The 24,276-nt window shown below is 39.9% G+C and overlaps 1 protein-coding gene and 1 long non-coding RNA gene across 7 annotated transcripts in view; both read right to left on the bottom strand.

Moving 5' to 3' along the window:
• Positions 1 to 24,276, bottom strand: part of grm8a (glutamate receptor, metabotropic 8a) — a 255,278-nt gene that overhangs the window by 203,347 nt on the left and 27,655 nt on the right. The gene's annotated exons all lie outside the window — the stretch shown is intronic.
• LOC107833994 (uncharacterized) lies at positions 2,834 to 6,872 on the bottom strand. The gene is made up of 2 exons (XR_001659767.1): positions 6,290 to 6,872; positions 2,834 to 5,340 (listed from the first exon to the last, which is right to left on the bottom strand). It is a non-coding gene; the product is annotated as an uncharacterized LOC107833994 (long non-coding RNA).

Raw genomic sequence — 24,276 nt, 5'->3', positions numbered from 1 at the left:
AATGACCAACACCTGGAAAATCAATAATACTGACTATCTATATATCATGGCATCTGTTGGGAGGCTGGGATATACAAGGCAGCAAGTTGAGATAACATTACTAATGTTACCAGTTCTCTATTAGTAGCAAAAAGAAAAAAAAAAAAAAAACGGATAACTATAAGAATTTGAGAGTCTGACCAGTTGTGATGGTTAAACAACTGGACTTTCCATTTACTTTACTGGTCAGTATCCATCAAAAGTGTTCCAAAGAACAAATAGTATTGAACTGGCCTTGCTTTATCTTTTACACAATAAATGGTGTAATTGCCCTTTTGGCATTAACCCCTTGTCATTTATTCAATTCCCAAAAATACTCTAGAAACACCAACAAAAGACATACAATAGCAAACCAAAATGTCCAAAAATCTGCCTTTGTGTCCATTATATACATCACTGATGTTTTTTCTGCAAAGGTTGAAACTCAAGTCTATCCTTGATCAAGAACACAAGGTCAGCCTGGCCTTGTGTACAAACAATGAGTTCAAAGGATTTCTCAGCGACCCGGACACATTTCCAACCTTAAAACCCTTCGCATGATCAAACTGACCAAAATGGGAGTTCACAACTTTGAAGATAAGCAAAAACTGAAATTTTAAATTCTCACCTTGTGCCTCTAAGCTTCTCAAAGAATGTCTCTAAATTAATTTCTACGTAGCTCATGATTTTGGATTAAACTACACTTGCACCCTCTCAAATCTTGATGTTTTTTTGTTTTTTTTCCTAGTTTTACTTAACAAATTTCCCCTGCGCCCCGTGGTGGATATGTGCTTGTTACCTACTCTTATCAGTGGCAGCATAATGGAAACTGTAGTTCCTCCTGTTTGAAGACATTTGTTTTCTTCGAGGAGAAGCATCATTACCAAAGTAGTAGCAAGTCAGAGGGGAAAGTGCTGCTTTTAAAGGTGATGAGGGGAGACTGTGATAAAGCAGATAATGGATTCTTTATAATCCCTTGGAGTTTCCTCTTCCTGAGAGCCCCGCGCACCAACAGTCACATGCACGGCTACACCTTCACAACCTCCAGAAAGATCGTAATCCGTCAGCTGTACCGCCGTAATGCCGTGTGCATGAGTTTTGTCTCTGCGAGTGGATCGTGAGGTTCTATTAACATTTATTTGCTCGTTGGTGTCTTGGATCACTTTCTGCCTCACACCCATCGATTGCCGCATTGATCGGAGCCATGTGAGGCGGAGGCAGCTGTGGTCGTGTATCTCAGAGCCTGTAGCACACGGTGGTGCATGGGAAAGATAAATCCAAACCCAGGGAGAGAAAACACAGGTCACTACATGTGGAGAAACTCAACGCGTGCATTTATTCGTTCTTTGTTATTTTGTTGGCAAGCAAAGGAACATATCTTCAAAGGTGGGTGGTAGTTTAGTACTCCAGTGCATTAAGGTTTCTATTAAAACATTAAAAGATAAGTTTCAAAGCCGACAACCTCTGTCTGAGACTCTTTTTATGATGTGAAAGAGCAAGCAGCTCTTGAATTTGCTCTATTGGGCGATAAAGATGTCCGGTCTTAGTGACTGGTAACATTAAACATTATAAGTGAAAAAACTTCCACCTACTTTAAAACTTTTTCCATTATTCTTTAGCATTTTAGATATTGCTTAATTTTATTTTATTTTTTTTTTAATTTTGAAAAAAATGTACAAATGATTCTAAGCATGGCTGGGATACTGCCCCTTATTAGCTAGCTAGTTGTTAGCCAGTTGCTAACAATTAGCAGCTAGCAAAGCTAGACCTAACTTGTGGGAATCTAAAGGACTGTTTCACAGTTTTAAACTTTATCTGAACTGCCTTTGTCCATCTTGAGTTCAAACTACAACACATCAATAAACTGAGTAGACAATTCTATTGTGAACAAATTATATTTAATACCATGTTTTCATGAAAATGTAAGAGTTTTAAAAAAGAAACAAAAAGAACATTTTGCAAAGCTTTTTGAAATTCACACTACCAAACAGTTAAACCATCATTAATATTAATATGCGAACAAGTCAAATTGGATTGAAATATTCAACACTGATAGCCGATCCTTGTCATTTATAAATTCTTTAGAAATCACTGGCTCCATTTCTGAAAAACAAAAAAATATTATTGACGTTTCATTTCATTTTCATCATGCTGCTGAAGTGCATCTCTCATCACACCATTTGTAAGAAGTCCTACTGTTTAGAAACTAAAATGCAGTCTTTGTAATGCATTTCAAGTGCAGGAACTCTGTCACTATAACCTTTTTTTTTTTCCTCCCGGAAAGAAGATTGGTGGATGACGTAGATGGTACTCCAGTATATACTACCATATCATTCCAGGACGACTAAATGGCATCAAAATATAGACACTGCCCACCCTGAATGCCTGCGACCAGATTTGAGAACTGACAGGATGTTTTTAAAAAACTAAATTTAAATATCAGCAAACAGTCAAATTACATGTCACAGCCTCAAACAATCTTCCAGTGTAGCTGCTCTGCAGCAGCTGATCCCAAAAAGTCTGTTCCCGACTCGGTGAGAACGAGTGAAAGCAGAGAATGTTCCTTTTTTATTGGAAAAACAATCCTTTCTAATCTACAGAGAGATGACTCTCATCACACCCCCAGCACCACAATTCATTCACTCCACATCCCTTTCTTTTTTTTTTCCCCCCACTAGCGCAGCTAGCCACCCACACAGAAAAGAGACACACACATTTCCGCACACTTGGACAGAGATGCTCTTTTTTCTGTTGCGGAGCTCGTGCGTCGAAAGGGAGCGCAGATGTGTTTGTGTGCGCTACCATGAATGTTTTCGTGGCATCGCCAATCGGGAAAGGAGGAAGTCCCCCGCAGCAGCTTTTAAATCAAGCCTTCCTCAAACACACACACACACACACAAAAAGCAAAACAGCAACATGCACTGATTCACTCCAAGAGGAGACGGAGGAAGACTGGGTGGAAAAAATCTGGGCTTGTTTGTTCCACTACAGAACAACAGAAATGCTACAAGACTCCATTAGCAACTCAATGGAGTTTGTTGCAAGCAAATGTGACAAGGGTACAAGTAGCACAAAAAAAAAGATTTCAAAATGGAGCGTGGACCTACTTCTGATGGTTTCCCACAAGACTTGACATGCATTCCATTGTGATTAAATCCCTTGGGCAACAGGCTAAATTTCGCTCCCCCACTGGAATAAAAAAAAAGGATACTCTAAAAGATAATACATTGGAAAAAGAGGACAGTACGATTACCTTAGATTCCAACCCTTGAGCAAGTCACACAATCAACTTCGCCCCTCACGTTTCGAGTGGCTGCAACTTCACCGTTTCAAAGAAATTCAGCAGCGCGCTCGGAAAATTCACAGGCGAGTCTTGCACGCAGTCATTACCCCCCGTCGGACAATGCGGGGTTCAGACTGGATGTGCGCCTGCTTTGAAGCAGTTAAGAGGGCAGCGAGCGCCTCTGATCCATTTTCTCACTCACATTTCCACCAGATGGACTTACAATTCACACTGCTCCCACCTCATTACCATAAAGTAGCCTTAATTTGAAAAGTTTGCTTCTAAATTGGGCTTGAAAAGTACTTTAAAGCCTTGTTCTAAGGCGGAATGCAAATGGGAATACGCCTCATCGGATGCAGTCGGGGAATTAAGATCGCACAATGAGAACGTGACATCGTTCTTGCGCTCGCGTTCACATCATTTCTCGGGGCGGCGGAGGTGCTCATCAGATCTGAAGCAGGTTTTTGCGGAGGTACTTATAGCCAGCTACTGTACATTTCCTCGTAAAAAGTGTTCATACTACTTTCCACATTTTCAAACCAATTAGAACCACAAATATTGACGTATTTTTTAAGCGTTTTATGTGTCAGACGAACACAAAGGGGAAAATATTTGAAGTGGAGGAAGAATGATAGAAGTTTATCAAACTTGCAAAAATTGTCTGAATGGATGGCATCTGTGAGCATCAGTTTTTCAATCTTGCCACAAATCAACTGGATTTAGACGTGGACTTTGACTGGGCCTTTCAAATTAGATGAATTTCTTTTAACCAAAATTAACCCATTGTAATATCCTTTAGAGTTAAACAGGTTTTCTATCATAATTACCTTTTTTTTTTTAGCTCTATACTGTAATCAACTCTACATAATTTACCTTCCCATTCTCAGAGCACTATGCAGCCACTGCCATGCCTCCCTATGGGGACAATGGTTTTAATTTTGCAATGTTTTGGTTGTTGTGCCCTTTAATATAAGAAACTTCTCCATTACATACAGATCTTACTTGCTGACTTCCCAGGGTAGTTGCTTATAATGGATGCCGATTATGAATATCAGAATAAAAGGGTGGTTACATTATTTTTATTTATTTATTTTAATGAGTCTGAGAAACATGCATCGTTTTCCTTCCCCTCCGAAAGCATGCACCGCTTTGCGCTGGTGCACCACATAAACCTGAAAATAAAATACAACCAGGTTCGTGGCTACGGAGTGCCAAAATGTGGAAAAAGTCAAAGGGTAATAAATATGTTCACAAGGCAATGTAAACTAATAAAAAACACGCACGCCCAGCCTGCTGTCAGTGGCCGCAAAGTCCCAAACGTGACTCTGTACCAGACACTCAGACTTTATCATCTCCCTGTGGCCACTGGCTTAGATTTCTAAGCGCTTTCTGTCTCAGATGACCAGCCAATCAATGAGCTCACTTCAATTAGCCGAGGCCCCGGCATCTGGCGGGTCCTGGAAGATGTCTGTGGGTGTCTGAGGGAGTAAAGCGATGCATGTCTGTGCACGGGTGTGTTCCTGGATATCTGCTTTCAAGGCCTGAACTCCGGTCCCGTGTCTGATTAAAGCTGAATGACCTCTAAAGCCACACACGCAGAAGCTCGTGTTTTTTTTTTTTTTTTTTTTGACTGGATTCACATGCCTGTTTGTCCTCAGTGTGAACCAGGTTACTGAAGATGCGTAGATCAGAATAATGCCAACAATCAGCACCACTCAGAGGAAAATTAAAGGAAATAGAAGCATAACTTTTGAGTTCATTTACCAAATTGCTCACGACTTGCACCGAAAATTAAAACCATTTGCTTTCCCCCCCATTTTTGTCTTGCAAGTGAAATGCATACAAACTTGCATTTAATTACATCATGCCACACACATCAGAAAGCTCTTAAAGCACAGGGAGAGAATACAAAGCTGCAGCAAATTAAAGTCCCAAGAAGCACAGCAGAGTTCCTTTTGCAGCGAGTGTAGGAAAGTGTAAACAAGTCAATGTGATGTCATGAGATTGTGACTCTTTGGCTCCCAACTAGGAATCTTCCTCTGCAGAAATAAAAGAAAAGCACAGTGTAAGGTTTCTATTTAACAGATTAGACTTGCTGATTTCGAAGAGATCCCGGTAAGAATTCAACTTTTACATAATTAGGCACTGACCGTTACATAACGCCTGAAAATACTCCAAGCTCAAGGGTCCACTAAAATAGAAATAAATAAATAAAAAATCTCAAACTGAAGTACTGCAGACCACTAGAATTTTTTTTTTCTACATAAAGGCCAACTAAAAATGAATTTACTGCAGCCTGTTTGACCTACTGTGGGACAAAAACTAATAAATACATCACTGACTTCATCTGCTTTCTACAGCAGTGATTTGCAGCCATTGGGGATTTGGGGACTGAATGCCAAAGAGACTCTTAATGTGTTTTGAACAAATTTTAAATTAAACTTTAAACGCATCAAGTGGAGTTTTACAGATCGTCCTAATCCAAATTATATTACCAAAAAAAAAACATTACAAATGTGGGTCCTGTTCATTATTAAAATGATGCTTACGTAGATTAATCATCACACTTAAACCAACATGAAGCATCATGAAAGCATTGAATAAATGAGTAAAAAGAAATGTGCGGCGTTACTGTGGACTATAAAGTAGAGGGTATAGGATGTGCGTGTGTGTGTGTGTGTGTGTGAATTAGTGGACGAGAGTTTGCAACATCTGTTGACCATCATGCTTCAATCAGAGATTAAGAAATGAAGTCTGGCTTTTACAGATGTTTGAGTGGAGTTTTGCTAACCAAAGAACCGTCACACTGAGTAAAAAGAAAAATCTTATAGAAATGAATGAATCTTATGTAGTGAAAGAAAAGTCTACGTGAATAAAGAGTTAAAAGGCCATTTAAACAGTCATGGGGACAAGCTGTGAGAAACTTAATTGAACAGATTCCAGGTCATTTTCTTAATTAGTCCTGGACCACGTCGGAGAAGCCGTCACCTCGCAGAAAGCAAGTCTTTAGCAGCGGATACACGGTGACATCTGATCGCCAGGCAGAAGGATGAAAGACTAAAGAGGAAGGAAAATGATACATATAGATTATATTAGTCTTAAACATTTTTTGAAAAATTGCATTTATGCAACCAAATGCCTCAGATATATACATGCATAAATGCTTCCAATATTTGGTCAAATGCTTATTGGCAAGTTGCGACTCCATCTCATGGCTTCCTTACTCATCAAAACTATTAACTCTCGCTGAATGTTTGCTCAGTCCATACTCCATGTTGTATTTAGACACAAACCAGTTTCTACAAATACAAGGAAATTTGCCGTGAGGTTCAGAAACAACGTAGTAAGTGAGAACCGAGACTAATGTGTCCCAAACTGAAAGCCGTTGGAACACTCAAGTCATTTTCTGCCCTGAAGCCAATTCATCACCGCCATGAACTTGGAGAGTGTTCACCGAGAAAGGAGTGCCAACGTCAAAATCAATACTTTCAGCCTCAACTGAAATATATAGACATAGATGTAGAGGCGAAGCAAAAAACAAAAAAGATACAATGAGATAGAGGCATAAGTGGTAAGTATTTAAAAACCCCTTTGACAATTTTTTGGGGCCACAGACAGTCTTATGAAAAATCACGCAAAAAACAAAAAGAAACAAGGAAAAAAAACTTTCAACTGACTGCAAATGCTACTTTAAGAGTACTGCAGTTTTATCGCTGAAGAACAACATACTATACATTTAAATTGTAAAATAAGTAAAGCATATTGTTACATTTCAGATTTGACCACTTCCCATTTCCATTTTCAAGCAGAGCCGTTTCTGGATTGTGGCGCTGGGAATGGGGCCGGGGGGTCACATGATAACGTAGTGACGTCATCCGAGCGTATTGGGTTTTATATTTTTTATCACAAGTTTGTTTATATTTTCCCCCCTGCCCCCTTGGTATTTAAGAGTTTACTTGAGTTAGAAGTAATCATTTAGTCGTTTTTGCTCGTTTGTTCATTCTGTTCTTTCCACTAAAGCGATCTCTGGCCTTGGCCAGTCATTTTTGTTTGTCCAAGTCAAAAAAGAACCTCGTCACAGTCCGATTAATGTCAGACAGTGAAGAAAACTAGCTTATCTGTGTTTCCATATAATCTATTTACATGACAGATGCCAACTACAAAATAAACCCAAAATAGAAATTTAACAGATTGAGGCAAGAACACAAATATTCATGTCCACTGGCAACAACGTTCAAAAGATTCGAAAGCTCGTTGCCAGTCGTTTTTGTCAAGAGCATAATTATTGATTTGAAAGCACGATCATCAGTTGCCCGTCTTAGACATGTTTCGTATGGAAATCATTCTTCCATATTCATGCAGCGACGGGGAACACACGCAGTCGTTTCCGTGCACTCAGTCGGAAACTTGGAGCACCAAGCTCACCTGAGAGGGCTCATTCGAAAGCTTTCCGACTTCCCACACTCAAAAATATTTCTGAACTACAGCAGCGTTCGCTTCCAGGGTATGTTTGAAATTTGCATAATTTTGAGAAGTCAATTCCCAAGTCCGTGAAGACTTTCAAGAAACATTGGCCAAGAAATTGAACATAATTTCCCCTCTAAAACATATCTTAACGCAAAATAGTGTTAAACCGACACTGCCTGACGAGCCATTTTGGAAATAACTGTAAAGAAGAATAAGAGTCTTATTTGTTGGCTTGCACATAATAATAAAAATACATTATTAATGGTCCAAAACAGAATAACCTAAAGAAAATGTGATGGTTATCAATAAATAACCAACAGTGACTAAATTTGAACAGATCATGCTGCCATCAGCACAGAAGTATAATAATATACTTTAGATAATTTAGTCAGGGCTTTTGTTGTATAATCAGACACCGATTAAAGTTTTTCCATTTAGGTTTTCAGCTCCTGTTTTCATAATGATAATTAATCAATTTTATTTATATCGTACCAATTAATAAGTAACCTCGGGGCATTTTGCAGGAAAAGTAAGCAACTCCAAGTCAAGTTTAAATTAAATACAAGAGGATTCATTAGATTAATCCAATTATTGTTACAGTTACCAACTGTAATGCAATTCATTAAAGCCTTAATTGAACACAATTAAATTGTATTAAGTTTGTATTCTGTTTGCTGTCTGAAACTACAGATTAGCTTGCGGTTCCATTGAGCCTCTCTGACTAAATGAGGCAGAGCTTTCAGTGATTTATTTATTTTTTGCTAAACCGGCATTTATCTACCTTTAAAAACAACTTTAAAATTTGATCAATTTTGGATTTTCTTTTAAAGGACTAAATGTTTTCATATAAAGTCCTTCCCAGTTGCATATTGTCAGTTTCATAGTGCAAAAATCAACCATGAAGTTTGCAGTTTTAAAATATGGATTTATGATGGCCTAAAAGTCGGATCCATTTACGACTTTTTGGACCCTGCAGAAACTCTGCAGCGGTCTTCTCCAAACGCAACACGCTCCTGCTCTGTGGAATTGAATATGGATGAGCAACAGTTTGACGATTTGCCAAATTGGGTGGCCACTTTGATTACAAATCTTTTTATTCATCTGTCATATCCAATAAATAATCTGTCACCCAAACAAAGAGGAACCCGATTACCTCGTTCAGTCACTAATCTGCATTAGAAAAGCATTCATATATTTATCTTTTTGTCACATTCAGTTGTTCTGAATGGAGTTTGATGGATCTGATTATTTACTTTCCGTGTATCGGAGTGACGCGGGGCTTTATTCTCAGACACGCCGCCGATGTTTCGGCGTATCCGCACATGTTGGTGAGCAGGAAAGTCAATGAAAACAAACATCAGTAGAAAAGCTTATGCAAAAGCAATGTTTCTATTCATGAAAAGTATAAACAGGAAGCTTAAAATGCATGGAATCTCAGAAGCAAACTTTGACGAACAAAACAAAATATAAAAAAAGGCAAAAAACTGAATTGTACTAAAACCCATCAGAGTGAGAACGGCACTCGGGGAAAAAAAGCCAGATATACATATCAATTTGGGAAGCAGAATTTGACAACTGCACAGACCGGGAGCAGATTGTGTCTTGGAGAAATGCAAACAAAATGAGCAAGGGGGTAAGGCTTTGCATAATTTAAAGGAGGAGAGGAGACAGTACATCACTGATGGACATGACAAATTTTTTATTATAAGGGAAAACATTACTCAAGTCGCTTTAATTCCCGGGCTGAAATCAAAGGCCCGACAGTTGACGGATGCATCCCTTTAAAGCGCACGCAGGTTTTAAAAAAAAGACAAACACGGGAACCGTCTTCGGCTCCACTCGGAAACAATCCTTCAAAAAGGGGGGCAAAATTAACACGCACACAAATATACCCGCACCTAAATCTCCTCTGAGGGCCAAATTCACTTAGACAGGCTTGCTTAAATCTCCTCGCTTTATTTATAGATTGGAACAAAAATAACTTTTCCAAATTTTTTTTTTTTTTTTAACTTATGCACACAGATGTACGCATCCTAACGGGCACAGCCAAGCCAATTAAAAGCAAGCAGATGTGAAGAGAATCAGAGTAGACATTTATAGCTTCAAAGTCTTCCCTGACGGTATGGTTTGTGCCAGAGAAAAGTGTCACTGCATCACCTTTTCTAGGATATGGATGTTTTCTTTTTCTTTTTTGCCTTTAATACAACAAACTCTGGGACAATTCAACAGAAGTGGCACTCAGTAATATAAACACAAGCAGCACCACAAAGACAAAGGAAAGGGGAGCGAAGTTGAAAGAGATATTAAACGAACACGGCGACAGATTCGCAGCAAAATGAATGATAGGAGCGAGCAATAAATGGACGGGGGTGGGAGGGGAGAAGAAGAAGGATTAAAGGGGACATCAGAAAGAATAAAGCTGCCAGTATACCAACAGCAGACATTCATTTCCAGCGACCAAAGGACATGACTGCGGGGAAAACAAAAACCTTGATCTCCGCACGCTGGTCTTCAGCGAGCGATCGGGCAGATACATCACAATTTTGTTTGTTACCAAGTGGAAAAGATTTCCTTTTCTGGCTGACCACCTGTCTCTGAGGCGGTGCCATGTTGGATAAATCTTGTTAGGCACCGAGTGGTGTCAGGAAGCCAGCCGCAGGGACACAGACTTTAGCAGCGACTGGTATGTGACAAGTTGGTCTCCTCTGCAGGTAACCTGCTGCTTTCGGTGGCAGCCAAAAGGGCAAAAGAAAGACTGAAGGTGGATTTGTTTCACCCTTAGCCCTGGGAACATGGTTTGTGCACCTACAAGGTTTTTAGGGGTGCATGCAGGTTTTGTTTTTATCTGACAACTTGTTTCCAATGGTGATAAAATTGTAATTTACAAAAAAAAAAGTTTAAAATATGTCTTTAAAGACACTAAAGTGGTTTTATCTAACCAAAGCAAGGGTGTTAATTGGCAGAAAGCAGTTGTAATTTCATCCTGGTGGACAGTTTGCAGTACGCTCTCGTTCACACAAGGTGTCGCTGTCGAGAAAGTGATACAGCTGAACGACAAAAAACGTCAGAAGATTAGACGACAAAAACAAGTTTAAGGTTTCTAAACGGATCCGCATGCAATCAATGCAAGATAACGGACTCGTCAAAAAAGAAAAAAAAATCTAGGTTGGCATAGTGTTATGTTATTTTATCAGTGACAGTAACAACCACTGTATTAATGTCTACATTTTTACCATTTTTAATTAATATAAATCATAAAGGACTTCTCAGTCATGGAGTGGGGAAAGGCACAGCAGTAAAAGGAGCGGCAGCGGTATAATTAGGACATGAGATCAGCCTTAATTGGTAAGTAAAAACCATAAAATCTATCCATCTATTAGAAAAATGCTGGTGGTGACAGTGATTGCACCATTAGCTTCTGACAGGGATTACTTTCTTTCCAAACCCTATGTTACTCTGACTTAATAGCCAATAGTCATCTTGAGACATACAAGTTGGCGGTAAAGAACTAATAAAAAAAAAAATGAGTTACCATCTTTAAGCCAGTTGAATAATTTGTTCTCATATGCTTGGTCAAATTTAACAAGCTTTTTTCCCTCCCAATTAAAACAATTGTAGTTAGTGGTGTTTTTTGTTCTGGGCTGTTGAAGAAGGCATGTGACCAGACAGATCAGATCTTTGCCAATCACACTTTGCAAGGCCCGAGTTCCTTTTCGTTTCGTTTCGCTGGAGTGTTTAAGGACAACCCATTGCTATGCCCAACAGATATTTGAACAGATTATGTGAAGGTCTGGGGTGAGCTGAAAGAGGCACTTACCCAGGAGGGCATTCCTGAAAGAACTGCCACTTAAAGCAGTATACACCCATAAACATTTTGAGGAATACGGAGTCTTTAGGATTTGAAAAGCACAACCTACAGAGTTATTAGAGTTGGGCATTCATTCATTTATTCCAGTGCCCACATGAGGAGGCCTTGACAAAAGTTGGTGGGAAGAAAATTGGCAATTTTACTTGACCACAGGCCTCCGTCCTGCAACATTTGGACGAATCCCTGCTCCAATGAGCCTGAATCAACAGGCTCGTTGCTCAGTTTGCTTGGAATATCAGCACTTTTTGTAAAGGCCTGGTCATTGGCCATTTATTTGATTTAGATGTGGTGGGGATGCATCTAAAAGTTGCGAAACAGTGACCCCACCATTTCAACTTGAAGCTCTTCTGGTCAACACTAAACTATGTTTTAGGCAATAAGGCCATTTCTTGGCAAACCGGAGTACATCGTAAGAAATATTCATTCATTTAACCTTTATCTTTTTATTCCCCAGCTGAGACAAGAAACAGGCATGGAAGCAACCCATTTTGAGAGTTATTTGCTTCCATACAAATACTGAAATTTAAACCTCTGCTCAAGTCAGAGCCTCCAACAAGCTTCAATTTTTTGTCTGTTATTCTTATAATAAAGCACACATCCAAATTTACAAAAGAACACGCTTGCAGAAATCAGCTATAGCTATCCAATAAGCCAGCAAATCCTATTTAATGTGTCGGAAGACGAACCTTCTCACTTCCTATGGGTTCGCACTTTACAGTGTGTGTAGGAGAATGCGTGTGTGTGAGTGTGTGTCTATGTGTAAATTTGTAATTAATCCCGTTTTACTAGTCGGTGGTGGTGATGCCCCGAGGCTGTACTTTCCTCTGATGAGATCTTGACAGATAAGGTTTATTCCTCTGAATCTCTGTCAGTTTCCCCTCCTTTGCACCTTTTTAATTCAATATTCCTCACCGCTTCTCCCTTCCCTCGTTTTTAATTGCTTACTCCATCTCCTGTTCATCAGCTTGCAGTGCTTCATCCCGTCTGACCTCCATCTGTCTACCCTGCTCACACAAACAGTCAGCTGCACACTTGCTTTTATCAGCAACCACCTCTTCAGGTTTCATTACCTACTGTCCACTTGAGAGTCCAACTTTTAATCCTTTCGGCTTCGGTTCTCTCTTTAAGTCTCCCTTTCTCGCGTTATCCACAGGTGATTACAAGAAGAAAAGGTCTAAAACTTGCGAAACAAACGGCTTTACCTCCTGGCTGGTGCCGCGTGTGTGCAGTTGCACACTTCCACAAGCCGGGAGAAAAGACCCTTTAATTGTCCGCTTTCTTTCACTTTACACCGTTGACCTGACAGTCGACATTTCTAAAGCTTTACCGCACAACATCAAGTTTCCATTCATGTGTTTGCAACACGCAAGCGACACCAGCAGTCTTCCCGCGAAGACCATCATGGTTTGATATTTCAAACCGAGGGTTAGAAAAAGCCCACTGTTATGATAATACATCATGATCCGCTACAGTGATATTGAATGGTGTTATTACTCCCAGCCTATGGGTATCAATCAAATCCATCAATGTGACATTTTTTAAAGGTCATGTTTAAGTTGATGACACTTTAAAAAGGCAGGAAGCAGAGAACGCTGAAAAAGAGTTCTTGCTGAATCTCCCGAGCCACAACAAAAGTGAATTAGTTTTAAATCAAGCGTGTTAGTCTTGATTTTGTTCATGCTTGCACCACTGGTTGCCTCGACTATACTCACTGTAGTAGTTTTTTATCATATTTACTCTATACGACCTTTAGCGATTCAAGCCAAACTGTGCAACGCTTGGCAGAATTAAGTCAAACTCTTCAAAATAATATAATTATTGCTGTATTTTCTTACACAGATCTGGGCATTTTACAGATCACAATTCAGGTGTTCCACCAGGTTGACACGCTCCTCTGCATGAAACAACAATTATTTAGGGTGGCGTGCTCAGTTTGGGGGAAAACTTGATATTTAATGGCCTGTTCGACACGCTGGAGGGACGAATATTCTTTGCTACCTGGGGGTCGCCTTGGGATTTCCCCAGAGGAGCTGGATCAAGTAGCCGGGGAGAAGGAAGACCGAGCCTCTCTGCTTAGGCTGCTGCCCAACCCCGGATAAGTGGAAGATAAAGGATGGATGGATGAGTTGTCAATATGGTTGTTCAAAGTCTTAGAAAAACGATGTTATCGAACCGAACAGCAAGTTAAAACCGAGATACAGACCAAACCTTGATCTTAATTTGCTATTATATGCCTCCCATTCAAATAAAAAAAAAATGGTTTGTTGATGTTTTAAAGTTTACCAAAACAAGCATAAAACAAGACGGCAAAAAGAGTGAAAATTTATCCAGTTCAGATCACAAAGCTGACTGTTTTCACCCGTGGATTAAGAAAACTTGCCAAACTACGACCGGAGATTCTTCTCTCGTTCTCATTACCAAAAAATAAATAAATAAATAAATTCACCAGACGTATCATCCTGGAAAAAGCTGCTCATTTTAGACAGCACTTACTGCCATTTTCACAGCTTAAAATAAGAAGATGTTGCTGATGGCAAGCCACGAGCTATCGCTAATGAGGAATACTTTTAGCGAGTAGGGTGATGATGGGCCAAAATAAAAATGTCTCTGGAGTCTTCGTGCTTCCAACGAGTTTGTGTGTCTTGGCTCTTTGAGTTTGCTTCCGACATCCTTTAACATCTAGTCAGTTTTATGAGCTAAAGTCCCAGAACAAAACTTTCCTCATCTGATTAAAACTTGCTTTTAATTGCAACTGCTAGGTGGTGGAAAAAAAAGAAATGGAAAATATGCAGCAACTTTAAGCAATAAAAATGAAGGTAATTTTTTTTTTCTGCCCTCGTAGCTTTATGGCATCGTTTTAAAAAGAGTTCACTTCGATTTTTCATAAAATCAAATCTGCCCGTTTGTAAATTTTTCCACATTTTCCCAGCCACAAAAACAAGCAGCCTCTAATCTGTTGATCTGAAAGGGTAATTAACTCTCGGTCCCCTATAGAGACTGCGTGCATGTTGCTGGGAAACCCTGTCATGACCTTTCAGCGCACCGATAACACACACTTGTGTGATGTGCAAACAGAAAACCAGTATAACAAAATTATAATGCGACAACCTGATTTTAGTTTCCTACCATATTTGCACGTTAGAGCGATAGTCAATGTGTTGATTGAGAGCCGAGAGCAAATTAGCTGCTAAGACATCTTCACTAAGACATCTAAGTGCACATCTTCACACTTCATAGGACGTCAAATATTGTAGTGAAATTCAACACTTCCTTGGTTAAAGTTTTAAATTTTGAAATTATAAATAATTTTCTTTTTCTCTCATCTTGACATAGGATTGTCTGTCTGGTTTCTGCATGGTTAACATAAAAAACATAACTAAATGTTACTCCTCATTTTGTGGGCAGTAACCAAGTAGGTTTTTTACACCCAGTAGGTGGAGTGTATAAGACGGACATAAAGCTGAGCATACCAAACCATATTCTCCATTTTCCCCTCTTGTTCTTCGGTTATAACAGTCCTTAGGTGACAAACGGTTAAAGCCAGAAGTTAAAGTTTATCACTCAGCTGACATTACGTAACTCTAAAACTTAACTGCAGTGACAATGACGACTGCAGAGGATAGGACACAAAATAAAGACCAATGCCACAATTGTCGAAAAGACACTGCGGACGCTTTGTGGGGAAAATCTGCATCAGACAGCAGCAATAAGGCCAATGTCAAGTTGTACCCCTGCCTGTGTCTAACACTCAGCCAGCTGTATATCTGCAGGAAAGCTTGTCCCGTACATGACATTACCGTCAGCCAATTTATTGCCGACAAACAGAAGTTGGGGTGTTTGATTTGTGCATACGGCAGACTGAAGCGCTGGTGTTTGTGCGCATTTCTTTCTGTGCTTTTGCCTCAGCGGTGCCAGTCAGGCATGACAGGGGGAGAGAATTAAAAAACCCAAAGGCACAGGGAGACTTTCGCACATGAATCTCGAGTATGGGCCTGTGTTAGTGTGTCTTTAGAGAATGACCTTCTCCCCAAGACTCGTCCCAGACTGGTAATTTTGGTGCCAGGCCTGTGGCTTAATAGAGGCCTATGGGTAAAATATACTATTGTCTGGCATAGAGGACATATGTTTGAACATTTTTAGGTTAAGAGAAAAAAAACAATACCTTTTTGCTGCAATATGCCTAATAAATATCTTTGAGAAACATACGTGGTACGAGATTATAGGTGAACCCTATGTAAGTAAATACATGAAGGATTATAAAAAGCTTAATTTAAAATTAGGGGACCAAAAGCCAACTTAAGAGGACAACACAGTTTATGGCATGGCTAAAATACAGACAGGTGTATGACTGGGGAAATGCAGGTGTTTGTGAGCATAAAGTCTTTTTCCTGAACTGACTTTTTAGTGGGATGACAGTAAAATGTGCCACATTGCTGTTGTGCAGCTAAACCCTCATGAGTTAAACTATGTCAAGCTGAGTATGCATGGTAATGTGAGACTTACACAATCATCCTAATATAAACATTTGCTCAGATAAATGGAAGCGCTCACATCCACGGGGATTAATGTTTGAATTCCAGCTGCAGACTTTGTCTTAACGTCTCTTTGCCTCGATTGGTTATGCGTCTATGCCAGAGTTATTCAGAGTCACATTTCAGGCAACTCTTTAACCGCATATTTCTCATCCATTGGCTTTTCAGATATTTCTCTCAATCTTGGACGTGGAACTGAATGCAACTACCGTGAGCTAAAAGGGTTGAGCACAGACGAGAAGCTTAAAAATAGAAACGTTCTTTAAAAAAAAGTGCAGGGCTGACATTTGTTCAAACATGAGAGTCTGCCGTAAACAACCACTGAGCAAATTTTCAGCAGATAATTTGAACAAAAAGCTCGAGTAAACTCCACTGCTTATCCACGCTGGATCTCATCTCAGCATGCATATTGATAAAAGACAACAACCCCTCTTTGTGGTCAGGAGGCAGACTCACTTTGTATTCAGCTGAAGGCGTACAGGACTTCCTCAACATACACAAGCAGAGCCTCTCTCTCCCTCTCTTTCTCCAACACTGTCTGAGCCTCCATAGACCCAATTAGACAGCCATAATTACTGCCAGACAGGAATGAGAGGACGGAATAGAAAGCAGGATCCTTTTTTAAAAAAAAACCCAGCCAAGGTATTTCATTTCATTAACAGCCCTAAACATGACAGCAAGGAGAGCAGAAGAGGGGAGACGGGAGGAAAGGGGAAAGAGAAGGCGATCAAGAAAGAGCAAAGGAGACAAAAGAAAAAAGGAAGTGACTGAAATTAAAAGTGTGTTCGAGGGCTGAGGAAGTTTAAAAATCCGGGGATGTCAGCAGAAATTTGATTTGTTAAAAAGACTTGTGTTCCACTTCCTGACTTCAAAATTTAGTGATTTTTAAAAAATACTAGAATAAATTAAAACAGTGTCCTGTTTAGAACCTCAAAAGTGTGTCTGAATAAACACAAATGACCAAAAGTAAACAAGAGAAAAGGATCGACATCAGAAATTCGTATGTGATTTCTGGTCGCTACACCGTTCCAACGCTGCCCTTGCGTTTTTCTCCCTACGTATTCTGCTAACTCCTCTCTTAAATAACAATACATCTGGTTCCTGAGGGGCATTCCTCGATTGGTGAGGCGTTCTGAAGCTCTTTACTATGAAAAGGATCCTGTGATCAACCACCACAGTTGTTTTCTGAAGACTGCCAGGGCATTTTTTTTTTTTTTTTTGCCAAACACACCGGTGTGTTCTTTTCATCTTGGAATGAAAGGACAAGCTCTGAGAGCTCTTGACTATATACATGTTGCAGGTGCTCAAATCCAATAACATCTGGGGTTTTCTTTTTTTTTTTCTTCTCCGGCTGAGAAAGAGCACAATCTGCATTCAGACTGAATCACTCTGCCGCAGTTACAGATAGTCATTTACCTCAGCTCTTCCACACGGTGATCAAAACATGGCACCCCGTCAGACACGATAATGTGCATGCAGAAACACCTGAACAGAGGGCGAGGCTATAAAAAGTCACACCAAGTTTTATTCAGTTCACACCCCCATAAATGCTCCGTACGCATACAGCAACCAATCAAAACACCGAAAGCACCTCTATGTTTAGCACAAACACCAATGAGGATGTTTTTCTTTCCCCAAGTGTGAACGGAAAACCAACAAAAGATTTGATCTGGATATATTACTTTCCTTCAAGAGTCAAGTTGGAAAAGCTCCCTGCTTTACATCAAACTTCGTTTGAAATATTCAGTCTTTTCAGGCAGAGAAAAGACCGACGGGGCACATCGGAGAACAACGAAACATGTCGCTTAGCACAACTTGGTGCACCTGCTGCAGCATGCTGATTTCCAACATACACACACTCCACATCTCCATCTGCTCAGGCATCGGAAACCCGACACGTTTCAATCCGACGCGCCTTCGTCGGCATTCCACTCTTGTTCGATACAACTCTTTCAACAAAGCGTGCGCACACAAACGGCGAACCGACAACCAGGCGCTGCTGCGTTTGTCCGTTTCCTTTTGAAGATTTCATTTCCTAGCTTGACGCTCCGCTCGTCAGACACACGCAAGGCCTCGCATGTCGCCACGGCCTGCAATAGATGTTCGAGCACGAGCTCATTTAATCAGCTCGGCTGCACCGGTCTGCAGCCGGCGCATGCGTGTGTGTGTGTGAGCTTGTGTGTTTGCATTACTCCCACAGAGTCATACCTCAAGGCAGTCTGTTATCACCAATAGCCTGCTAAATTAATCAGCACCCTCCAGGCCTCCTGACCGGGCCCCAGAGACGCACACGTCACGTGTTTCGCAATATTGCGAAGACATCACTCACGGAGTCAAACAGGTCTAACGGCGCCCCGTGGAGAAATACCGGCAGCAGGTGAGAAATAAAATCTGACAGGCAAAAAAACAACCGGCGCACATTCGGTCACAAGTAAGAGAAGCAGGACAGGAACTGTAGAAAGAAAGAGGAAAAAAAGAATAAATACTGTTTGTTGCTTCGTTGTGTGGCAAGAAAAAGGAGCAGAAGATTTAATCATTCTGCATACATCACTGAATTTGTGGGTCTCTGTGCAGAGAGGGAGGATACGTCGCGAGTTTTGTTATGAATGCATCACCACTGCCACCACGAGAGGAAATGAAAGTGGAATCCATGTGTGTGTGTGTCTGCATGGGTAAGGTGTCTATGAGGGGCGCCAAAGCAGAGGGAGTATTTTCGTCTTGGTGTAAAAGCATAAATCTAATTCCCATTTGCAAAATTACAACTCCTACTGAGGAACGCCGGCTCCTCTTCTTTCTCACTTGTTTTAGCTGAAACGCAGACGCAATTTAGAGCCGCTAGAAATCTCAATTTGCAATTCCAAGAAAAAAATAAATCGAACTTTGACTGGAGTTTTGCGTTTTTAATGAAAACAGGCAATATTCGAAGGGAAGACATTCAAATTTTCACACTTGGCACAATACTTGATGTTACAAAAAACATTTTATTTTTTTTTGCTTGGAAAAAGTCTGAACAATGACTAAATTGCCTAGAAACATCTAAAACAAAAGTGGGGGGAAACAATTCACTCTGAAAATGGAAGTTTAATCAACGTCAAAGCTACGTTTGAATATTTGCTATATACCGCTGCGCGCATCTGTGTGGGTGTGTGCAATGTAGCTCTGTCGCAAAAACAAGTTCATTTAAATGTTCCACTGCTCCTCTGGTAGAATCACTGCTGCCATTAAGTTTGAGTCAGTCTCATTATTTGTCTTTGAAAGAATTGGCATTAAATAATTTAATTTGATCTACTTTCTAATTTCTAACATTTTCATTTTGAAGGCGATTCTGATATATCCTAATTGTACGGTACATAAAAGTGAAGATATAATGGCTAAACCTTTTCATCAAATCGGATCAAATGTTAGCATCTAAACCAGGTGTTTACAGGCTCAATGGTGAAATCATGCATGTTGCTCAGCGAGGGGAATCCTGGTTAAAGATATGAAGGCCATAATACAAAAAAATATTTTTTTTTTTCCCCCTGAACATTATGGGATTTTAAGGAGCATTTGACAAACATGATTTTAATGGAAACAGAGAAGGCGACGTCTACCAGTAATGGTCATCTCAGCCAAAATGAGTAATGTCTGGCTGGTTTATGGCATCAAGGTACATTAAGATTTTAATGAGCATAGAGAAGCCCTGCTCTCTCTCTCTTTCCCGCGTGCCTGGAGAAGTCTGAATATGGAAACTAAAGGAGTGCTCTTTAAGGTAATGCTATTTCTAAAGTTCAGTTTCCAAGCTACAAGCGGCATTTCAGCTGAATGCTCTCCACCGGAGGCAAAACCCGACTAATTAGTCAACCAGCTAATACCAGCTTATCAGACTACCTTTGTTTCTCTGTGAGGAAACAGAGCAGCAACAATATTCTGTGCGATGTTTAGTTAACACCGACTGCATTTAGTCCACGTTTCTTTAAGGTTTTGCATCAGTCTTCCACAGCTGGGTGAATTTCTTTAAAAAGAATGTAAACGGTCTTTAATAGCAACTTGAAACTGAAATGCCATATTTGATTTTTAAAATGTACTTGGCTAAAAGAAACCTAATCGTAAGAAATTAAAATGAACTTGATCGCTCTCATTCTGATGATCAATATTTCTCGAAGGGCCAGTTTTGTTTGCAGAGGCTTCATAATCCGCTTTCTTTATGGTTTCAGTTGTAAGTGGTTTTTATTTACATTGTGCTTATTGCTTTTGGCTGCTGTGTTTCATTTTGGATATCTAAAATATCCTGAATTTGAGTTCGTCTGAGAGAGCGAACTCGCATCATTACGCCATTATCATTTTACTGTTTATTCACTGTAATTTGTTTTTAACAAAAGCATTTAGATCCTGGATCTTCTCTAACCTTTCCAACTGAATGCTGCATTTAATCAGTTGAACTTCACATGAAAAGTTGGGACTCAATCAAGTCTTGTTGGCTAGTAGCCACCACCATGGCTACTGTGGGTGAAACCTGTTCATACTATTACACTTGACACTTTGTTTATAAGAGAGTTCTTTAAAAAAAAATGAATAAGAACATCTGATTTATGAGTACAACACACGGCAGGAACACAAAGTAATATGGCGGCAACAGGAACAAGGATTTCCCTTCAGCTGTAGCCAGAGGAGCTGTCCCACTGGGAAACACAAAAGTTCAGAGCACGAGCGTACATCTTTTGAAGCAGCACTTTCATTTCTTCCTCACTCCCTTAGCAGACTAAAACAAGAGATTTGAGCAGACGCGGAGCGATACCTCGACGTCCTCGAGCCAAAATTAGGTCTCGTTTCTGGAGCTTCTTTAGCCCCCGTGTGTTTTTCTCAAGAGTTTCACAGACCGCGTGTTAACATTTCACTTTGGCTCGCGCTGTCAATACAGATGAGCGTGTAGATCTTAAAAACGATCAACAACATTTTAATGAACTCTAAAAATGACTGGAGACATGAAAATGTACTCAAGTTGTACTCCGAGAGTTTGCTAAAGCGTCAAAACGGACAAAGTTCCACTTCGATCTTCAGGATGTTTTAAATCGACGGGTAACAAGCATGCAGACTCCTAAAATAAATCAAATATTAGTTACATTTGATGGAGATAAATCTGTACAATTGAAGCCAAACAACAACAACAACAAAGAAAAAAAGGATTACAGTTGAATGAAGCAGGTGGAAATGTTTCACATTTCTCCATGTGCCATCCGGATGATCTCGATTTAACAATATGATTAAGCATGCTCTGTTGTGCATAACTCTGTAAACACATGCACAGCTTTGTGTGTGTGTGTGTGTGTGTATGAATATTTCTCCCTTCACCATGTACAGACTCTGGCAGGTGTCCAGCTCCACTTGGACAGAGCTCAGCGAGAGAAAGGAGAGCCTTGTCTCGTCTTAGTGGTTAAATCCCCCTCTGAGACGCCGAGTGAAACACGCTCCATGAGTTTTACGTATTGTTGCAAAGCTGTTTTTTTTTTGTTTTTTTTTCTTTACAGTGCCGAGCTGAAGCCAAGTACTCCCGGAGGCTTTCCAAAACACCTACCCGACAGGCATTCTGACGCAGGGGGCTTAATTCATTGACGGGCCCCGTCAGTGCAGACGTGGCGCTGGCTGTTTGCAGAAGATTAGCCGCCCTAATTGAAAATTTTACTACCATAGCTCTTGTTGGACACCGCGCACAGTCAATTAGACAAAAGATCGATTTCTCTCCCAGCACGCTGTATGCAGATTTTTTTATTTTTTTTATTTCAATTATGCTAATCTAAGTTCAATTGCATCAGCAACATTCACTTACGCTCATCATGAACTAATTATTCCATCTGCTCTGCTCCAATTAATAGAGAAATAAATGTAGCGTCTAAAAAAAATTTAAAAAAATACGACCGTTGCCTCATTTGGTGCAACCTCTTTTCGTCAGATTTGAGGCGGCAGTGTTTTGGGTCCGACTGTAAAAGTGAGCATCTAGCTGGGAGTTGTCAATAGGAATGATGCTCTTTGAAGGTCAAGGCTGTCTAAAAAGAGAAACTGCAGCACCAAAGGAGTTTTTTTTTTTTTTGCGCAACCACCCCCTAGAAAACACATCTCGCACATGGATTACGGCAGGGCGTCAGTTTCAAGAGGGAGCCTGTGATCAAAATGTCACGTGAGTAAAAGCTGGAAGCGACAGCGTCAGGCCGGCTTCTCCCAAAATGTCAAAAATGTCTTGCCGAGTTGGAACCTTGAAGCACGCAATTAGAAGTCTGATGTACAACAGGAAAAAAAACAAAAGAAGAAGAACAGATCTACGTTCACTCGGAGGGGTATCACAAAAATCACAGCAACAGAAAACCGGAAGGGAACCAGCGAACCATCGGTTGGCTGTGCGACTGTATTCAAAGTAACGTGTTTTAAACCGAATAAATCTTAAAATGCGTAGAGCTTTCGATATTGTAGGAACACTGCAGATACCATTGCAGATGAAATAAGAGGAAATATTGATCAAATTTGTTTTCAGACAACAAAAAAGGAAGGAAAAGGAATGAGCCTCAACAAATGAAAAAAAAACTAGTTAATGTCTGCTAAATAAAAAAAAATAAAAAAAAAGCTGCTCATAAATTTTGCCTAACCGTGAAGAACTGAACAAAAATATATTACCACTGTTCCTGAAAACTGTTTTTATTACATGGAGCTAACCAACTTGTGCCACACTGAATGAATTTCAGTGACCCTTCAATCCACTTAAAAGGTCGGGTTTTCTCCCTCCTTTCACGTCTTTTTGGTTTTAGAATACATTTCAAATAATCCGAGATCAGGTTCTGCACTTTACACGTTTCACCCCCGTTAGTAAACTCCTTAAAACAGGTGCGTTCTACTGATCAAAGTGTGCGGTGTAGTGAAATGCACAACCTTTGCTGCACTGGTCCTTAAATCGCGGCCCCTTTTCTGACAAGCATTTTCCTTAGTAAAACTGCAGAGCCAGATCCGCTCTGATAATCGTGGCTCGTTTTTTTTTTTACAATATCTCGCAGCTTTACGTCGTTAAATTGACTGAAGGCGTTCGCTGGGAAACTTTTGTTTTTTTTCCCTTAAGTGCAGAGGAACAGATTGTATAATGGGAAGAACGCACGCAGGTGAAAGCAAGACGAAAACATAATCGCCGGATCAGAGAGGGAACTTAACTCGTATCTGTTTTCAATATTATCGCTTCTCCACTTCTGGGCAAAGTTATTGTGCGCCGCTGTCTGTTTGTTGCAAGGTTATTGGCAGCCTGTTGATGCTGCTGCTGTTTCTCTGTCTGCTCTCTGTGTTTCTGCCACTCAGATTTCCTTTTCTCTAAATAAGAATTAAACAGGATGTGAATTTGTCCTCATTTCCTTTTTTGCAGCTATGTACATTTGGTTACCACAAGGATTTTTCTCCTGTACATCCATCCTTTAGGATGGATGTACAGGAGAAAAAAAAATTAAAAAAAAGCTGCTCATAAATTATGACTAATGGCATAAGGTGTAGTTAGCTACTAGTTAGCTAGTAAGCTAGTTAGCTAGTTAGCTACTAGCTAGTAAGCTACTAGCTAGTAAGCTAGTTAGCTACTAGTTAGCTAGTAAGGTGTAGTTACTCATAGCTAAGGTGTAGTTAGCTATGAGGTCACTGGACATTGGTCATTATTACTCAACATTGGTTTCCAGTAATTTAATCAATTAGCACTAATAAGGTCGATGAAAAGAGCCAATAAGTCCTTATAACTAAAGGAATGTGCAGCTGGATCACTTTATCTGCTGTTTTTAATCACTTTCTGCACTTTATGAGTTAATCTTTGCAGAAGAAGAAACAAAACAAAACACTCCTTTGAGTCACTGTGTGCAAATTAGAATATTAAGATACATTTGCTCTGTCAGCTGAATGTTTTGTTTTGACTTGAATTGTTTCAACTTTCAGCTTTATGTTAAACAAAGAGGAAAAATTGCAAAGCAAAGATTAAACCTGAGTAAAATGTTGCTAAAAAAAAAAAAAAAAAGTACAGACAGTGGTGGTTTAGATTTAATCGAGGCACTGCTTTTTTTTAATATAAATAATAATAAATTGTATAAGAGAAAACAAAAATTCAGGTGTTTCGGTAG

Source organism: Poecilia formosa, unplaced genomic scaffold (assembly GCF_000485575.1).
Source record: "Poecilia formosa unplaced genomic scaffold, Poecilia_formosa-5.1.2 Scaffold9, whole genome shotgun sequence".
Classification (NCBI taxonomy): Eukaryota; Metazoa; Chordata; class Actinopteri; order Cyprinodontiformes; family Poeciliidae; genus Poecilia; species Poecilia formosa.
This window is presented reverse-complemented; position numbering and strand designations above follow the sequence as displayed.